Source organism: Megascapheus bottae, chromosome 2, assembly GCF_031878675.1.
Source record: "Megascapheus bottae isolate mThoBot1 chromosome 2, mThoBot2.hap1, whole genome shotgun sequence".
In the NCBI taxonomy this organism is placed as follows: Eukaryota; Metazoa; Chordata; class Mammalia; order Rodentia; family Geomyidae; genus Megascapheus; species Megascapheus bottae.
The window spans coordinates 7,464,216-7,484,221 of NC_143510.1; the positions used below are offsets into that span (position 1 = coordinate 7,464,216).

Sequence of the window (20,006 nt, forward strand, 5' to 3'; positions counted from 1 at the left end):
TGTGTGTGTGTATTTATGCACTGATTTATTTGTGTCAGTACTGGACCTTAAACTCAAGGCCTCATACTCTCTCTGGCCTTTTTCACTCAAGGCTGATGCTCTACCACCTGAGCCATACCTCCACTTCTGGCTTTTTTTATTCTGGTTAATTGGAATCTCACAGACTTTTCTGCTGAGTTAGCTCTGAACTGTGATTGGCAGATTTCAGCCTCTCTAATAACTACGTGTGAGCCCTCAGCCCCAGCTACCTGTCTACAGTTTAAAGGACATAGTGGAAGAAAGAAACTGACTCAAATCAAATAACCCAACAAGTATTTCCCAACATACTCTGGTTTTCCCATTCCTTTTCATTTTTTTCCTTTGACTCCTTTTAATCCAATTTTCACTCAAAGGAATTGCTTCTAGCATCTCAAAATCTGCATTTGAATGACATTTCTATGTTGGATAAAGTAATGTAGAACTGGATTCCTTTTGTAAGATCTGAGTGCATTAGAATCTCACAGGAAAAACATTTACCTTGGGTACTACTTAGTATTTATGTGGTTCTTGAGTTTAGTAATAACTGTTTTGTAAGAGAGGGGAAATGACAGCCTCACTCAACAGCAGGTATCTCCCTCCTCATTTCCATTTTCCTCTTCTTGTCTCATTAAAAGAAAAAAAAATCTTTGGAAATAGCTGTCATCCTATCTACTCAGAGATCTGAGGATCACTGTTCAAAGCCAGCCATGGCAGAAAAGTCCCTGAGACTCCTCTCCAATTTACCACTAAAAAGCCAGAAGTGATATGGTAAAGTGCTAGGCTGGAGCAAAAAAGCTCATGGATAGCATCTAGGCCCTGAGTTCAAGTCCTAGGACACACATGCACGGAAAGTGTCACATGCTTACATCTGGCTATCCAAGTTTAAATGAATAGGAAAAATGGAGAGTTCCCAAAAGATAAAACAGAGTTAACTAGTAATAAACGAAGACAGAGCTAACTAGCAATAAACTTTTTACTAGATCCGTCCTTAAGCGTTCCTTTTAATCCTTTTCCTGTCCCACCTCAGGGATGCTATTACCTTCCACAGCACAGGTGAACAGACAGCTTCTGTCAGGAAGTTAACTTAAGGGAGCCCTGAGATTCCACACAAGTTGTATGTGTGCATGTGCACGCTTCCACCTTGCACGTGCATCTGTGTATTTTTCTCAGGCAGTCACTGGCTATGATGTTCGTTCCATGTCAAAGAGGCCTGCAAACCTAAAAGTCAAAGCGCTGCTGAACATCCTCCTCCCAGTTTGGTTTCTATGGTAACTATCATTTTCAGGCTAGCTTGGATATTTAAAGGTCAAGGTAAGTGGCAGCAGGAAGTCAAGGAGAATGAATGACAGAGGAGGCAGGAAAAAGGAGCTAGGGAGGACAGGGATAGGATAAACATGGACAAAGGGCTTCCTGGAGTGCTTGGCCTTCGGAAGATCATTTTTCAGATTCACTCTGTTGTTTGTTTATTTTACCATAGTGGAAAAATTAGAAGTGGGTTTCCTTCTATAGAACAACAACAGAGTTTAATTTTTTTCAATGTGCAGCTTAGCTGAAGTCCCATGTCTTGTTTCTCTGAAAGTTTGTTATAATAGCTATTTTCAGTAATTATGGCCAGGGCATAATGCTTGGTAAAATTCCATTTCCTCAAGCAGTTAAGCTCAGACACCAATTTACTCGACAGTCTGGGATGGTACAGAGCTCTGAAGATTAGAAATAAGACTTTTTGAGATTCTATTTAGGTCTGTTGACACCACAGTAAATGATAAAATAAGCCAAAATGCTCTGGTGCCCTATTTTGAGAACCAGTAGGGCCAGCAGCCTATGATTCCTATAGTGTTCAAGCAGCCTGAATTCTCTACATCCTCTCCTTTGCACCCCATGAAACAAGACAGTCATAATAGCCAGTTTACATTTAAAAAATGAACTTATATATAACATTCAGATAGGAGTGAAAGGGGGAAAGTAAGGCTGAGTGAAGTTGTGACATTAAGAAACATTGTGTGCAATAGCCTGACGTATGCAACTGTAACAAAACTAGGAATTAATAGTAATAATAATTTTGGGGGGAGGATCAGTGGTGGGGCTTGAACTCTGGGCCTGGGTGCTGTCCCTGAGCTCTTCGGCTTAAGGTTAGTGCTCTACCCTTGGAACCACAGCACCACTTCTGGTTTTCTGGTGATTAATTAGAAATAAGAGTCTCACAGACTTTTTGTGCCTGGGTTGGCTTTGAACAGCAATCCTCAGATTTCAGTCTCCTGAATAGCTAGGATTACAGGTGCGAGTCACTGGCGCCTGGCTATAATATTCTTTTTAAAAACAGAAAAAGGGCCGGGAGTTTGGCCTAGTGGTTAAAGTGCTTGCCTAGCATGCATGAAGACCCGGGTTCAATTCCTCGGTACCACATACATAGAAAAAAGCCGGAAGTGGTGCTGAGGCTCAAGTGGTAGAGCTCTAGCCTTGAGAAAGTCCAAGGACAGTGCTCAAGCCCTGAGCTCAAGCCCAGGACTGGCAAAAAAAAAAAAAGTAAAAACAGAAAAAGCCAGAGGCAGTGGCTCATATCTGTAATCTTAGCCACTCAGGAGGCTGAGATCTGAGGATCATGGTTTGAAGCCAACCTGGACAGGAAAGTCTGTGTGAGACTCTACCTAATCTTATCTCTAATAAACTACCAAAAAAAAAAAAACACCCAAAAGCAAAAACAAATTCTACTAGTGGAGCTGTAGCCCAAGTAATAGAGCACTAGGCTTTTGCAAAATAAGCTCAGGGACAGTGCCCAGACTCTTGAGTTCAAGTCCCAAGAATAGTACAAAAAAAGAAGAGGAAGATGGAGGAGAGGAAGAGGAGGAGGGAGGAGAATGAGGAGGAGAAAGAGAAGAAAAAGAAGGAGAAAGAGGAGGAGAAAAAGGAGGAGGAAGAGAACCAACCCCATATTTTCTATTAACAATTGATTTCAGATTTTCAGAGCTACAATTTGCCTTCTTCCTGAAGTTCATCTTTCAGAGTGACTCTATCCTCAAATCACACTGGCAGACCTTAGCCGCCTCAGATCGTCCACCAAGGATCCTGAGATCTGCATGAGTGCTTACTGTTCTGTTTGTCCTGTCAGTTGATGATGTGAGACTGTTTGCTTGGTTAGTGTTTAGTCAGGCTACAGAAACGCTGGTGCCCACTAGTGTACTTGCTAATAAAAAGTGACCACTGATAAGTCCGTTTAACAAGAACCTCTCACACTTGGTATGTGCTCACCACAGATATCTGATCAAGATCCTCCCCCTCCCCCATCCACCTGGCAACGCCTGACCACCCTGGCCTGTCTCCAGCAAGGATCCTGTTAGGTCACTTGAGCCAGAATCCTCCTTACCCATAGTATTTTCTTTCAGTAATTTTCCATCTGCGGCCATCTAGGGGTGCAGGTAAAGAGTGAGTATAGTGACACAGCAAGTTTACTGGAATTGGAGCGGAAACCAGACCCTGTCGGAAGGATCCTGATGCTGAAGTCCAGAAAGCCCCCAGGAAAGTGGGCTTCATGACGTATTAATTCTCCTTCTCCAGGGGCCCACTGGTCAGTAAGGGACACATGTGAACTTGGTTCCTCATGGGTCTCTGCCACTGGACACAAATAAGTCCAACTGACCGTGCACGAGATGTGACCTCACTCCTGAAGTATGATTTTGAGCAGGAGCAGCCCAGGGCATTGTAAGAAGAAGCGCCATTTTGAGCAGCAGCCCAAGGCATTATGGGAACAAGAACTGCCATAGTGGGCCACATACTGTCTCCCTCATGATATGTATGCTATTTTTCCATCCTTATCTACCTTGCAGTTTCTCTTTGCCTTTTCTCAACTTCCTTAACCCCATACCACCATCCTGTTACCTGGCTTTAAATTCACATGTGGTCACACTACATTCAGCATTAAGTCCAAACTCACTCCAGTACAAAATTGCATCACAGGAATCTATGTATCTATTGCCATAGGCGACTTTTCTTTGAGTAAAGTCTACCTTACCAGGGTGATGTGAATTTCTTCCTTTCTTTTACACATATAGCGAGACGATCAATAAATGCCTTAGTGGCCTAAAGAGAATTCTAAGTATCTTTACCTGCCTCTTCTCAATCCTTTTTCTTGTTTTATATGTTCCTTACCTTCTAGTATGAGGCAAGTACAAAATAAAAAGTGCTCATAGTTTGAGGTGCAGACAGAATGTGAAGAAGAAAAGTACTCAGATAATATAATTCTCTTCTTAAATAGGGATGGTTTAAGAGATATTATATCAGACATCCCATTCTCTTTCAGAGATCATTTCTGCTTACATGAACTGTTACACAAATGGATTATAAAGAGCCATGTGATTCCTAACTTAATTTTCTATGTGATGTCAAAAGGTATTAGCTAGAATCACATACTAAGGAAAAACTCAAAGCTTTCAGAATAAGAAGACGACTTTGACCTAGGAATTACCATAACTAAGAATGTAAAGGACCTTTTTGATGAAAACTTTAAAACCCTGAAAAAGGAAATTAAAGCAGAACTAAGGAAATGGAAAAACCTCCCATGTTCCTGGATTGGAAGAATCAACATCGTGAAAATGACAATCTTGCCAAGGGCTATCTACAAATTCAACACAATACCTATCAATATCCCAATATCAATCTTTAAAGAAATAGAAGAGGCAATCCAAAATTCATATGGAAAAATAAAAGACCCCGTATAGCAAAAACAATTCTTAGCAGAAAGAACAGCGTTGGAGGAATTTCAATACCAAACTTTAGACTCTAGTACAGAGCTATAATTACCAAAACAGCTTGGTACTGGCACAAGAACAGGCCTGAAGACCAATGGAATAGAACTGAGGACCCATATATTAAACCACAGACCTATGGCCACCTAATCTTTGACAAGGGAGCCAAAAAAATAGAATGGAAGAAAGACAGCCTCTTCAACAAGTTGTGCTGGCAGAACTGGTTAAGCACCTGCAGAAAACTAAAGTTGGATCCTTCTTTATCACCCTGCACTAGAATTAACTCCAAATGGATCAAAGACCTGGAGGTAAAAGATGACACACTGAAAACTTTACAAGAAGGAATAGGAGATACACTAGGCCTCCTTGGCACAGGTCGAAACTTTCTTAATAAGGACCAAGAATCACAACAAATCAGAGAAAGGCTGGATAAGTGGGACTGCATTAAACTGCGGAGCTTTTGTATGGCAAAGGACATAGCTAGTAAATTAATTAGGAAGCCTACAGAGTGGGAGAAGATCTTCACCAACCAAACAACGAACAAAGGCCTCATATCTAAAATATATCAACAACTCAAAAAATTGAATCACTCCAAAACTAATCTCCAAATGGGCCAAAGACTTAAAGAGAGTCTTCTCTGAAGAAGAAACAAAAATGGCCTATAGACACATGAAGAAATATTCAACATCTCTGGTCATAAAAGAAATGCAAATCAAAACAACACTAAGATTCCACTTCACTCCAGTTAGAATGGCCAGGATCAAGAAAACTAATAATAACAGATGCTGGAGGGGATGTGGCCAGGAGGGATCACTACTACACTGTAAGTGGAAGTGCAAACTCGTTCAACCACTATGGAGAGCAGTATGGCAGTGCCTCAAAAGGCTAAACATAGAGCTCCCCTATGACCCAGCAATTCCACTACTTGGCATTTACCCAGTCGTCTAGAAACAAGGACATACTAAATCCACTTGCACAATGTTCATTGCAGCACTATTTACCATAGCAAAGATATGGAACCAACCTAAATGCCCCTCAGTTGATGAATGGATCAACAAGATGTGGTATTTGTACACAATGGAATTCTATACTGCTGTGAGAAAGAACGACATTGCCCCATTGGTTAGGAAATGGAAAGACTTAGAAAAAAATCATATTAAGTGAAGTAAGCCAGACTCAAAGGAACGTAGGATCAATGGTTTCCCTCATTTGTCATAATCAGTAGAAACCTTGGGCTCTCATAGCAGAGATTTGCAATAGAGCAAAACCTTGATACATAAAGCCATATAGTATGAAGCTAATGGAAAGGACCTCTAGGATATTGAAATAAAAGCCATATAATGAATGATTGTTGTCATTAGTGTACTATGTTATCTCTCATCTCTTTTGCTGTCCCTTAGTTATCTCATATTGTTATTGTATCTCGCTTTGTTATCTGATATATTGGATATATTTGTATTTGGTTATTTGAAATTGGATAGGGAAGGGGGGAAAACCAAGATGGGGGGGGGTAGAGGGGAGGGTAATGGGGACCAAGATTGTGAAAGGGTATCAATGTATGTGAATTAATGCACCTTCTATCTGGCAAATATCCTGTAACCCTTTTATTAATTACAATAAAAAATATAAAAAAAAAGAAGACAACTTTGAAAATAACCACTTTTCTTTGAAACACAAGACAAAAGATTTCTGGTAACTAAAACATAACAGAGATAGGTCACAGAAAATACTGTAAACTTGTTAAGAATAAGTATCTATAAATGAGCTTGTTAAAGCATTCTTCTTGAACTTACAAAGTGCTTCATCCAAATCTTAATAAGCAAAGGCATTTCACAAGGGGCAACCTTTAGTGTCTCATTTGATATTCAAATGAAGATTCTAGAGGGAAAGACCCAAGTATTCTAAGCAGATAATGGTGCATTTCTTTGTTCTCATGCAGAAACCCCAACAGATTTTCAGTGCCCACTCAATAGGTCTAAAAATTGTTCACCAAAATTTTAACCTCTTTATTTGTCATATTAGTTACTAAGAAACATTTACTTAAGCCTTTCTCTCTCTCTTCCTCCCTCCCTCCCCCTCCTACTCTTTATGTCTTTCTCTCCCTCTGTCTCTGTCTCTGTCTGTCTGTCTGTCTGACTGTCTGTCTCTCTCTCTCTCTCCCTCCCCCTCTCTCTCTCTCTCTCTCTCTCTCTCTCTCTCTCTCTCTCTCTCTCTCTCTCTCTCTCACACACACACACACACACACACACACACACACACTAGAAATAAAGACAACTTGTGGGTGGGGGCAGGAGGGAAAAACTGAGAGTTAGGAAAAGGGTGACACGCCTGTAATCCTAGAGGCTGAGATCTGAGGATCAAGATTCAAAGCCAGCCTGGGCAGGAAAGTCCATGAGATTCTAGTCTCCAATTAACCACCAAAAAGCCAGATGTGGAGAGCTGTGGATCTTTGAAGGGAATGAGGGAAGGAGTAACACTGTTCAAAAAGAAATGTATTATTTATACCTGACTTATGTTAATATATACCAGATTGATAATAATAATAAACATATTTAATCAAAAAAGAAACTTATTTGCCTCTTATTTTCTTTCTTAGCTAGCCAATCAAACAGACCTCAGAACTGAGGCTTTTACAAATACAAATAAAATAAAATTTGCAGCATACATTACTTTATTCCTGAGAATCTGTTTAATGTTGTCTGCTTTTTTGTGTTTAGGGTGTGTAGGTATACTAGCCTTGAGGCTTGAACTCAGGGCCAGGTGTTCTCCCTGAGCTGTTTTGCTCAAAGCAAGGGTTCTGCCACTTTAAGCCTCAGCTACACTTCTGGTTTTCTGGTGGTTAACTGGAATCTCAAGGACTTTGCTGCCTGAGCTGGCTTGGAACCTTGATCCTCAAATCTCAGCCTCTTCTGCAGCTAGAAAACTAGAATGCTAGAATACTATAGTAAGAGGCATGAGCTGCCTGCGCCCATCTATGCTGATTTTGTTGTTGTTGATTTTTTGTTGTTGTTTTTACCATATCTGAGCAGAACTAATGAGCCAATTCACTGCAGGCACTTTGCCCTGCAATTTTTCACACATACAGTATCTGTAATAAATATGCACAGAACCACAGCAGGATAAATATGGCATGCAAATTAATCTCACTGGATGAGTTATTTTCATAGTTCTCTCCTTCCACTATTGTAGAAATTTAATGAACTAATACTTCTTTAATATTCTGAAACCTCATCTACCAGTCTAATCAATTGCTTTTAAATACCAAGGTCAGCAATGAACAGAAATTGCTTCTAAGTAACTGAAACTGTTTCGAAGCCACAATGATCTGGATTTCATCACTGATGTAAAATAAAGCCATGCTGCAAGGAAACCTCACACAGGCAGATTGCTTCGGTGCTTCAACACTGCTGCTTCTCTTCCTGGGCGGCAAATTCTCTATCTCACTTACGGGTGGAGATGGACAGGATGGGAAGGGACGGGAAAGACACACCACTGGTGGCTTGGCCATTCAATCCTCCAGAGTATGTGAACAGCCATGCATGTGACTCTTCACAATCATGGTGACCTGTAGTCATTGCTTGAAAAACCAAAAAAGGGTTTCTAATTAAGCCTCAGAAACCAATAGCTTTCCTGTATGCAATGAGAAGAGCGAGGCAGAAATCAGGAAGGCAACTCCTTTTCCAATAGCCTTAAAGAAATTAACTAAGGATGTAAAGGACTTCTATGATGACAACTTTAAAAACCTGAAAAAGGAAATTAAAGCAGAACTAAGGAAATGGAAAAACCTCCCATGCTCCTGGATTGGAAGAATTTAACATCATGAAAATGGCAATCCTGCCAAGGGCTATCTACAAATTCAATGCAATATCCAGCAATATTCCAATGTTATTCTTTAAGGACATACAAGAAGCAGTCCAAAAAGTTATATGGAATAATAAAGACCCTGTATAGCAAAAACAATCCTTAGCACAAAGAACAGCACTCGAGGAATACCAATACCAAACTTCAGATTCTATTACAGAGCAATAGTAATCAAAACAGCTTGGTACTGTCACAAGAACAGGCCTGAGGACCAATGGAATAGAACTGAAGACCCAGAAATCAACCCTGTGGCCACCTAATCTTCAATAAGGGAACAAAAAAATAGCATGGAAGAAAGACAGCATCTTCAACAAGTGGTGCTGGCAGATTGGTTAAGCACCTGTAGAAAAGTAAAGTTGGATCCAGAATGAATTCCAAATGGATCAAAGACCTTGAGGTATAAGCAGATAACCTGAAAACTTTACAGGAAGAAAGAGGAGATACACTAGCACAGATACTTGGGAGGCAGAAATTGGGGAATTGAGGTTTGAGGCTTGCCTGGTTTGAGGTTAGTCAAGGCATAAAGGTTATCAAAATTCTATCCTGGCTGAGCAGGGAGTTTGGCCTAGTGGTAGAGTGTTTGCCTAGCATGCACCAAGATCCAGTAGCTGGTGAGCCACGGGCGCTCTGCTCTACTGCACTGTTTGTTTTCTTTCTTTCTTTTCTTTCTCTCTTTCTTTTTTGTATGCCAGTCCTGGGCTTGAGCTCAGGGCCTGAGTACTGTCCTTAGGCTTTCTCAAAGCTAGAGCTCTAGCACTTGAGCCTCAGCACCACTTCCACCTTTTTTTTTTCTATGTATGTGGTATCGAGGAATTGAATCCGGTCTTCGTGCATGCTAGGCAAATACTCTACCAAACTCCCGGCCCCTCTACCTCACTGTTTCTAACCAGCATCTTCAACTTAAATTGGGGAAGGAGAACTGTGATGGCTTTGACTGCTGCCTGTAGGGAAGGGGGAAAGAAATCTTTCCCATAACAGGAATAAATCCCAGTCACTGGAGCAGAGCCAGCTGCAAGGGTGCATACTGTACTTTACGATTTCCCAACTCTCTTCTGATTTATAGCAGTTATTTTCCATGACTTCTATAGCTCTCCAGTGGTATGTTTCCAAAAGAGATGCACTGGAGTATGTCTTTTCCAGAAAGAGTGATTTCATGAGTCAGGCACTGGTGGCTGACATCTGTAATCCCAGCTACTCAGGAGGCTGAGGTCTGGGGATGGTATGGAACGTGCCTGTAGTCACAGCTGCCGGGAGACCTAGGTAGGAAGATTCCCACTCCTAGACTGGCTGAAGTTAGCCAGGACGGGGGGAGAGGGGAAAAATGAGATGAATATGACCAACAAAACAAAGCAAAACCCCTGAAGACAAGCAGGGGAGAGGCTGGGATTGTGGCTCAGGTAGTACCTCACCTAAATTCACACCCCAGTATCCCCCAAATTGAGGGAGAATAGAAAGGATCGACACCTTTTTTAAAGCAAACCTAAATTAGAAATGAAAACCCCAAAGCATTGAACCCCAACTACTCAATGTGTGCACTAGGAATCTAAGGTAACGTACTTATTGCCTGTCTTCATATCAGCTAGGAATGATAGATGGAGAGGCCAGCAAAGGTCAAGGGTCACCTCATTAACATCAATGGCATTTCTTTTCTCTGGTGACATGGCACTATGCAGTACTTATCACACATGGTCCCTCCCTAATAATGTGTTTTCATACCAACATAAACAAAAGAGGTATTCATTGTGTATGGCAGGGCTGCAGGGAGGCCTGATACTAGGGCTTGAACTCAGACCCCTTCACTTGTGTAATTGACTTCTTTGGCTGGCTCTCTGCCACCTAAGCCATGTCTTCAGTTCTTGTTTTTGCCAGTTAATTGGAAAAGGAGTCTCACCGACTTCTCAGCCTGGGCTAATTTACATGATTTAAACATTGTGTTGTGCATTGACATGGAAGATTTAGGAATCCACAACTATCAGGATTTCAACTTACACCAAACAACTATCAGTTTTTGTTTTTTTGATGGGTCACAGGGCTTGAACTGTGGGCCTAAGCACTGTCTCTGAGCTCTCCAGCTCAAGGCTCCTGCCCTACCCTTGAGCCAAACCCCACTTCCCATTTTCTAGAGATTAATTGGAGATAACAGTCCCAGGTCCTTTTGTGCCTGGGCTGGCTTTGAACCTTGATCCTCAGATCTCAGACTCCTGAGTAGCTAGGATTACAGGCCTGAGCCACCGCACCCAGTTTTTAGAAACCAATTTTTACTCATTTATTTTTCCTACTGTGATTAAAAATTGAAGGTTTACTAGGGTTTCATCCAGCAATGGTTTTAATTCTTTAAGTTAAAAAAGTGTGTGTGTATATGCTGTTAAGAACTATTGGGCCAGAAGTACAACACAGAGGTAGAGGGCTTGCCTAGTATGCATGAAGCCCTGGGTTCAATTCCTCTGTATCACATAAACAGAAAAGGCTGGAAGTGGAGCTGTAGCTCAAGTGGTAGAGTGTTAGCTTTGAGTGCCCAGGCCCTGAGTTCAGCCAAAAATAGAACTGTTTAAGGTATGTACATAATAAACATATACATATTTCCTAGAACCATTAATATTTTACTATAGATCCTTATTTTACTAGGGCAAAGTATAATAATAAAAAGAAGAAAAAACCCTGATTTATGGAAAGACATTTTGTACAAATTTAACATTACTTATTTTAAAAGATATATATTATTTTCATTTGTGGATTTATTAACTTATTAATAATTGACATATCTGCTCTAGAGATATGAGATAAAATATCCCATAAATGCCGGGCACTACTGGCTCATACCTGTAATCCAAGCTACTCAGGAGACTGAGATCTGAGTATCAGTCCAAAGCCAGCCCAGGCACCAAAGTCCATGAGACTTTCCTCCAATTAACTACCAGAAAATGGAAGTGGTGCTGTGGCTCCAAGTAGTAGAGCACCAGCCTGGAGCTGAAGAGCGCAGGGACAGTGTCCAGGCCCAGAGGGTGGGGGGAGAGATCCCATAAATAAGCCAGGAGCCAGTGGCTTATACCTATAACCCTAACTGCTCAGGAGGCTAATATCTGAAGATCAAGGTTCAAAACCAGTCTGGAAAGAAACTCTGTAAGACTCTTCCACCCCCCAAAAATAGAAGTGGATCTGTGGCTTAAGTAGTAGAGTGCTACTGTTAAGTGAAAAGGCTCAGGGATACTGTCCAAACCTGGAGTTCAGTAGGTAGGTAGGTAGGTAGGTAGGTAGGAAGGAAGGAAGGAAGGAAGGAAGGAAGGAAGGAAGGAAGGAAGGAAGGAAGGAAGGATCCCATAAATAAAGTAAGCTCCTGTTTCTCAGTTATAGCTAAACTGTCTGGACTAGCAGGTAGAGATGCATCTTCCGGCTGATTTCACCTGATACAGTCACATCTGAGATTATCTAGTGTTGAAATAGACACATGGGTGTCTTTCTCTTACTGCACCACTGCTGATGCCAGGTTAATGTCTCCCCAGTCAGTGAGTAGCCATCACAGAGCTTCACTGTTCTATGTAAACTGGACCCCTGAGGTCCAATTCCTATTTCTGAAGTCGGGATTGAGGCAGGAAGGAGAAGGTTAACAAAGAAGGTTAACCAGACCTGCAGGGCTCCTGTCTCCTGTTGTCAACAATCAGTGTGTGGCCAGTCCCTCCAGGGCGCTCCAGCTGCTTTCCCGGGATGAAAGGGAGGGGGGGGCAGCATTTTGACTTTGGATAGGTGAGGTTATACATCAACCATACAGACTAGGAGCTGTCCAGCTGGGTTCTATGCACAAGACTGCACCTCCCAAGATGGTCAGTTCAGGAAGGCAAGAATGCCCTGCTCTGTGCTGCAGACGAGGGGGACAAGATGGTCTCATGATTTACGATCCACTGCCTAACAGAATACAAGTGAGGTCTGCTGCCCAGACCCGTCCTGGGGATGAAATCACAAAGCAATTGTTGATGCACAATGCCTTTGCAAGGCTTACTTGTCAAAAATGTTAGGATTTTCTCAGAACTTTACATTGATTTTGGGTGCATCTGAGAAAAGCCAACAAGACATAACAGCACTCCACCACGACAAAAACAGCACTGTGCAGGGTGCGGTGGCTCATGCTTGTAATCCTAGCTACTCAGGAGGTTGAGATCTGACGATCAGGGTTCAACATCAGCCCTGACACTAAAGTCCATGAGATTCTTACCTCCAATTAATTACTAGAAAACCGGAATTGGGGTTGTGGCTCCAAGGATAGGACTGTAGCCTTGAGCTGAAGGGCTCAGGGACAACGTCCAGGCCCAGAGTTTAAGCCCCACAACTGACCAAAAAAAAAAAAAAAAAAAACAACCAGCGCTGCAATAACCTTGTGTTATTTGTATTGTGCTGTTTGTAAAGACTACAAAATGTAATTGAAACAAATTAGACATATGGAAAACTTGCAGAACTATATTTAAAAAGGCTGTTTTCCACATCTGGTCTTTTTCACTTCCCAAGATGCCATCTTGTGTTAATAGAACTCTCTTTGGCATGTGCAGTGGGGAGAATTTTAAAACAGTGAACTATCTGCAAATCCCACTTCCTGAGGCTCCTCTGCTGGGTTTGATGCTTCTAGAAGAGAACATATTCTTTTTCTATCATTCAGGCCACACCTCTAGGTTATTCTTCAGGCAGAGTGTACACTTTGCCTGGGCTGGACTCAGACGGTGACCCTCCTACTTCCACCTTCTGCAGAGCCAGTATTACAGGCATCAACTACCAGGCCAGGCCTATGCAAGATTTGGTGAGGCTACATAAACCAAGAGAACAGCACCTAAAAGGAGGAGAGTGCTGATTCTACTTTGCTTCTAATGGACATCAACTCTGAGCAGGTCCCTTTCTTGGATCTCAGCATATCTAAGGAGAGTAACCAGAATCATATGAGAATTTAGAAACTGCAATACCAAGAAAAGCCAAAAGAAGAGTGTGAAAATATTTATCCTGGAAAAGGAAGTATTTAGGACAAAGTACTGCCTTGACACAACTGCAGGCTCCTCATCCCACAGCAGGGGGGAATAGGGAGGGGGGAGCTGACAGCCTGGACTGGACAGAGGCTAGGGACAGGACAAAGCTGTCACCACAGGGTTTCTACATCTTCTGAGTTGAGTTGTTCCACTGCTCAGCTTTCTGGGAGGAGCCTTCTCCAAGTCACTGGCTGCTAGTATAGAAAACCAGCATATGCCACCCCAAAATACCCTTTCTCTTGGCATAGAGAATATTTTGAGCTGGTTATTTTGAGAAACTGCAGACACTGAAAAAAATCTTTCAAAAACAGACTAGAAATTACCCTTCTGGAAGAAAAATGTTCACCACAAAGGAAATCTCCACTCTATACTAGAAATAGATAACTCAATCCCTAGACATCAGTGGGGCTGCAGACTGATCCTGCTCACCTGCGTCTCCCGGTCCTGCCCCGCCACCAGCTTCCCAGACCCTGTTTTTGCTGTCATTGGAGAAGGGGGGGTCTCGAACTCATGGCATGGGCACTGTTCTCGAGGTTTTTCACTCTACCACACTGAACCACAGCCCCACTTATGGCTTTTGGTGTTTAGCTGTAAGTTAAGTTTCATGGAGCCGGTGGCTCACACCTGTAATCCTAGCTACTCAGGAGGCTGAGATCTGAGAATCAATGTTCAAAGCCAGCCCTCGCAGGAAACTCCATGAGACTCTTATTTCCAATTAACCACCAGAAAACTGGAAATGGCACCCATTTCCTTCTGCCCATCCACACATCACAAATTCACTTCTTCTCTGATTTCAACTAATTTCTGGCTTTTATTTGAGTGACAGTGCCAACGAGGAAGGTAACACATTCTAACTTACAAAGGTTAGTGTCTGGACTGGGAGGCAGTTGTTTCTGTGTACGCTGTGGCTCCTAGAAGGCAATGTGGTTTGAGCAGAGGGAACCATAGCACAACTGGCAGCTGTTTTCATCTGGAATGCTCACTCGAAGCATCTTAAGCCACTTCGGAGCAGATAGTCCTTGAAACAATTACTAAAAAGCTAGAACAAGTTCTCTGCAGTTTACTATGAATCTTGTCAATGACATTTCCTCTTGAATATTTTGGGGTAAACTTTAGTTTCTGTGCTGTGCTTTCAGTAATACTATTTTGTTGGCGCGCGCACGTGTGTGTGTGTGTGTGTGTGTGTGTGTGTGTGTGTGTGTGTGTTGAAAAGAAAAGTGTAATATAAAAATCAAGCTTAAAAGCAGCTGCCATGAAGAAGAGAGTAGAGGACAGGGAGAACAGAAACCAACAATATGTGCCATGGGTGTGTGTGTGTGTGTGTGTGTGTGTGTGTGTGTGTGTGTGTGTGTGTTGAAAAGAAAAGTGTAATATAAAAATCAAGCTTAAAAGCAGCTGCCATGAAGAAGAGAGTAGAGGACAGGGAGAACAGAAACCAACAATATCTGCCATGGTAGGTGACAAATATGAAACTTTAGTGAATGCACAAGACATTCAAACCTCAAACAAGCCAGGCACTGGTGGCTCATGGCTGTAATCCAAGCTACTCAGGAGACTGAGCTATGAGGATCCCAGTTTCAAGTGAGCCCAGGCAGACAAATCTGAAAGGCTCAAATATGCAATTAATCAACAAAAAGCCAGAAGTGAAGCTGTGGCACAAGTACTACAGCACCAGCCTTGAGTAGAAAAGCAAAGCAAGAGCAGGAGGCCCTAAGAACAAGCCTTGATACTGGCACCAAAAAAAAATAAAATAAAATCTGAACTGAACCTAGAGTTTTTTATTCAATGCTTGAATATTTTTAGAAACATTTTATATGTATGCATATATAAAATATAAAAAAGGCTTTTAATAGTTATTCTTTCTTCTAATCTGTGCAACGGATTTCTGGAGGTTGCTATCCGGGCTTATTGGTAGAGTGAAGATAAAATACAATCAAAGTCCTGAAGTTGTATGTGATTACAGAACAAGCATCTCATCACCACAGAGAAAGAGAAGCACAGTGTGGGAGTCTCAGTGTGAGGCAGACCACCAAGCAGAAGTGACCCCAGAGCCCGGTTCTGAGGCCACTTCACCCTGCCACAGAGACACATCTCTGTCTATTCAAAACAGAATTTGGCTCACACCTGTAATCCTAGCTACTCCGGAGGCTGAGATCGCAGTTCTTGCCTGGGCAAGAAAGTTCATAAGATTCTCATCTCCGAAGTAACCATCAAAAAGCCTAAAGTAGAAGGTGGTTCAAGTGGCAGAATATCAGGCTTGAGTAAAAAAAGCTAAGTTCTCTGTTTCTACTTGCACCTTTATGTTGCATTCACTTATTCACTCATTCACTCATTCACTGAAAGATACTAAAGATTTGAACTTAGGGCCTCCTGCTTACTAGGCAAGTTTTCTACCCTGAGGCACTTAAATAATGCCATCATTCTTTGCTTTTTGGTTTTGTTCTTCAGATAGGATCTCACGTTCATTAACTTTGCCCTGGCTGCCTCTTAACACTCCTTGTCTCTGTCTATGAAGAAGCTGAGTCTACAGATATACAAGACTTCTTGTAAAAGAATTCCTACCTTCCTTGTGTTGCAATAGTCTACCAGTCTACGGTGGTATATTTTCTCAGGGTTCCCAAAAAGGCACAATTAGAAATGCTATTATTCTGTTTACAAAAGAAAGTGATTAGCTGGGTGCAGGTGACTCACTCCTGTAATCCTAGCCATTGAGGAAGCTGAGACCTGAGGATCACTGTTCAAAGCCAGCCCAGGGACTAAAGTCTGTGAGACTCTTTATCTCCAAGTAACCACCAGAAAACCGGAAGTGCACTGTGGCTCAAGGGGTAGGGTGGTAGCCTTGAGCTGAAGAGCTCAGGGACAGCACTGAGGCCCAGTGTTCAAGGCCTACAACCGACAAAAAAAAAAAAAGAAGGAAAGATAGAAAAAGATTTAAAGAGCAAAATCATGTGCAAGGAGGTCTCCAATTCAATTCGCTTTCAACGAAATTGAGGTTGCCTTTTATGGGGTCATTTACCAAGAGGCTATGAAGAAATGTTCTTTATGGAGGATCAGTAAGTGATTTTTTGGCAACGAATCCAAAAAGAATTCAAATGATGGGTTTCTTCAATGTCATCTACACATCTATATAAAGAGATTTCTTTCACTGTAAGCATACCAATGGAAAATTGATATGGAACCCAGCTGCATTTCAGCAAGAAAAAATAGTCAACATATAACAGATGAACTAATTTTTTTAATCATACACTCATTTCATTAAGAGATGGATTTCAGTGGGCCAAATAATAAATACCTGGGCAATATTAATCATGGTACAGCAACTATTCTAAGGACTTTACATACATTAACTCATTTAGTTACCACAATGTTTATATTTGATTAATATTATTATTGTTATTTACTTATTTTTATGTTGGTATTGGGGCTTGAATTCTGGTCCTTGCACTCTCACACTTTCTGCTCTAACAAGTGGAGTCACAGCTCCACTTTTGTCTCTTTACTAGTTAATAGGAGACGAGTTAGAATTACAGACATGAAGCACCAGTAAGTGCCTCAGTTAATACTATTTCTAAAATCAATTTCATAGGCAAAGTAGGTAAAGATGCTGAACATCTGGAGTTATAACAAGAATTTGAATCCACTTATTCAGGCTTCTATACTATGTTGCCTCAATGCATTATAACACATCACATTAATACTGTTTGGAAAAATTATTCATTAACAAGTCATCATTAATACAATAATGCTCATACCTAGAGCTTAAGAACATGGTTAAGTTTAGAAATCATAATAATTTATTTGACTAAGCCAAGACAGGTACTTATGAAAAAGAAATACTCTACAAAAGAAATCAGAGGTGTATCTCAAGTGGTACAGCACCAGCCATGAGCAAAAAAGCCACAAGAAACCACAACACCTGTGTTCAAGCCCCAGTCAACAGCAAAAAATAATATATTATATGAGATATTACATATTAGATGAAATGAAATGATTAACTGTAGAAGAACATGTAGTTAATAATATACCAATTATCTCAAGAAAAGCAGAGAATTTAAAGAATAAATTTAAAGAATAAATATGAACTATTTCTATATACTAAGATAGAAATCTTGAAAATATGATATTTAAACAGTATCTTTTCTAAGAGTATCAAAAGGTAAAGAGTCTAGAAGAAGTGAACTTGGAACAGAAAATGATAAAACTTTATATGACATCACAAATTTCCTAATTAGATGTAGATAATTTCTTATCTATAAGAAAACTCAAAAAAAACCTCAATACCAAGATGTCAGTTCTCTTAAAATTCTCAATATAATTTCAGTAAAAGCTATTAACATATTAATAGAACAGTAAAGGTTTATAAAATGACTGAGACAACTATAAAGAATTACAGAGCAATTACTATGACATGTTAAAATTATTTTAAGGCTAGAAATGAGACTGTACAGTCACACAAAGACAAGGGAATATAATAGAGAAGGCAGAACTAACTTTTATATGTAGCAATTTCATTTATGACAATCATAGTTGGCCCTGTAGATTAATGATAAAGGTCTAGACTTTTGATCATATTATGATACTTAGCTATATGGAACAAGAAGAAAGAAATAATCAACAATAAGACAGATAAAGATAAAATAAAGACAAACATAAAACTAAAAATTACATTGTCGTTATTTTATTTTTGGCCAGTCTTGGGCCTAAACTTGGGGCCTGAGCATTGTCCTTGGGCTTTCTCAAGGCTAGAGTTGTTATTTTATTTTTGGCCAGTCCTAGGACTGAACTCAGGGCCTGAGCATTGTCCTTTCTCAAGGCTAGAGTTCTACCACTTGAGTCACAGCACCTTTTCTGGCCTTTTCTAAATATGTAGTACTAAGGAATCAAACCCAGATCTTCACACATGCTAGGCATGCACTCTAGGCCAACTTCCCAGCCCCCTGTTGTTATATTTCGTGCTGTACTGGGATTTGAACTCAGGATCTGAGGCTGTCCCTCAGCTTTTTTGCTCAAGGCTAGCACTCTCTTACTTGCATCACAGCTCTGCTTCTGGCTTTTTAGTGGCTAACTAGAGATAAGAATCTCATTATAACTTTCTTCCCTGGGCTGGCTTTGAATGGAAACCTTAAATCTGTCTCTGGTTTAACTAGGATTACAGGCATGAGCCAGTGCATGGTTTCTGCCACATTCTTAATGTGGTAATTTCTCATTCTGAATTATCAGCTCATCAAAAAAAATACTATTGATTAATCATGTTTATACAACATTGTACTAGATCAACAACAAAAGAACTGCAAAACATATTATCTGGGCTGGGAGTTTGGCCTAGTGGTAGAGTGCTTGCCTAGCATGCACGAAGACCTGGGTTCGATTCCTCGGTACCACATACATAGCAAAAAGCCGGAAGTGGTGCTGAGGCTCAAGTGGTAGAGTGCTAGCCTTGAGAAAGTCCAAGGACAGTGCTCAGGCCCTGAGCCCAAGCCCAGGACTGGCAAAAAAACAAAAACAAAAACAAAAACAAAAACCCCACATATTATCTGTTTCTAGTTCATAATTAATCATATACCCAACAGAGACAAGATATTTCCCTAAGAAGTTTTTCAAGAAGGATCCTTTGCTATTGTTTTTGGTGGTGATAATTTTTGTGCTGGTCCTGGGGCTTGAACTCAGGGCACTGTCCCTGAGCATTTTTGCTCAATAACTAGAGATAAGAATCTCATGGCCTTGCCTATGTGGGCTTGCTTCAAAGGGAGATCCTCAGATCTCAGCCTCCTGAGCAGCTAGAATTATAGGTGAGAGCCACAGGCACCCAGCTCAGAGATCCTTATTTGATTCACTAGTCCATAAGTCAACTGAAACATCATTCAATTATTGAAAAGCAGCATTTTCAGATTATCACTGGACTTACACATTAAAAAACAAGATTTAAAACCTGGTTAAAGCCATTATTCAAATTCTGATCTTTAATCTTTTTCCTCTAGGAATGACACTTCCAAAAAGTCACCCCTGAATCCCAGCTTTCTGCTTAAAGGAAAACTGTATACTGACTTCTAAATCTGAACAAAGAGAGAGCCAGTTTAGGGGCTTGGACTCAGGGCCTGCACATTGTCCCTTAGCTTTTTCACTCAAGGCTGGTGCTTAACCACTTCAGCCACAGCTTCACCTCTTGCTTTTTGCTGGATGGTTAGAGGTGTCATAGGTGTTTCTACCTGGGATGGCTTTGAACCACAATCCTCAGATCTCAGCCTCCTGAGCAGCTAGGATCACAGGATTCACAGAGTAGAGCCAGTGGCAACCAAGCACTTGGGTAGAGCTGAATCTAAAAAGCACAGGTGTTCCAGTTCCCTGACTGTTCTAGGGAAAACAATGCAGACTCTAGAGACACCAC

At 41.0% G+C, this 20,006-nt stretch overlaps 1 protein-coding gene across 1 annotated transcript in view; it reads right to left on the reverse strand.

The window, feature by feature from the left end:
- Positions 1-20,006, reverse strand: part of LOC150066331 (protein O-mannosyl-transferase TMTC1-like) — a 128,071-nt gene that overhangs the window by 61,607 nt on the left and 46,458 nt on the right.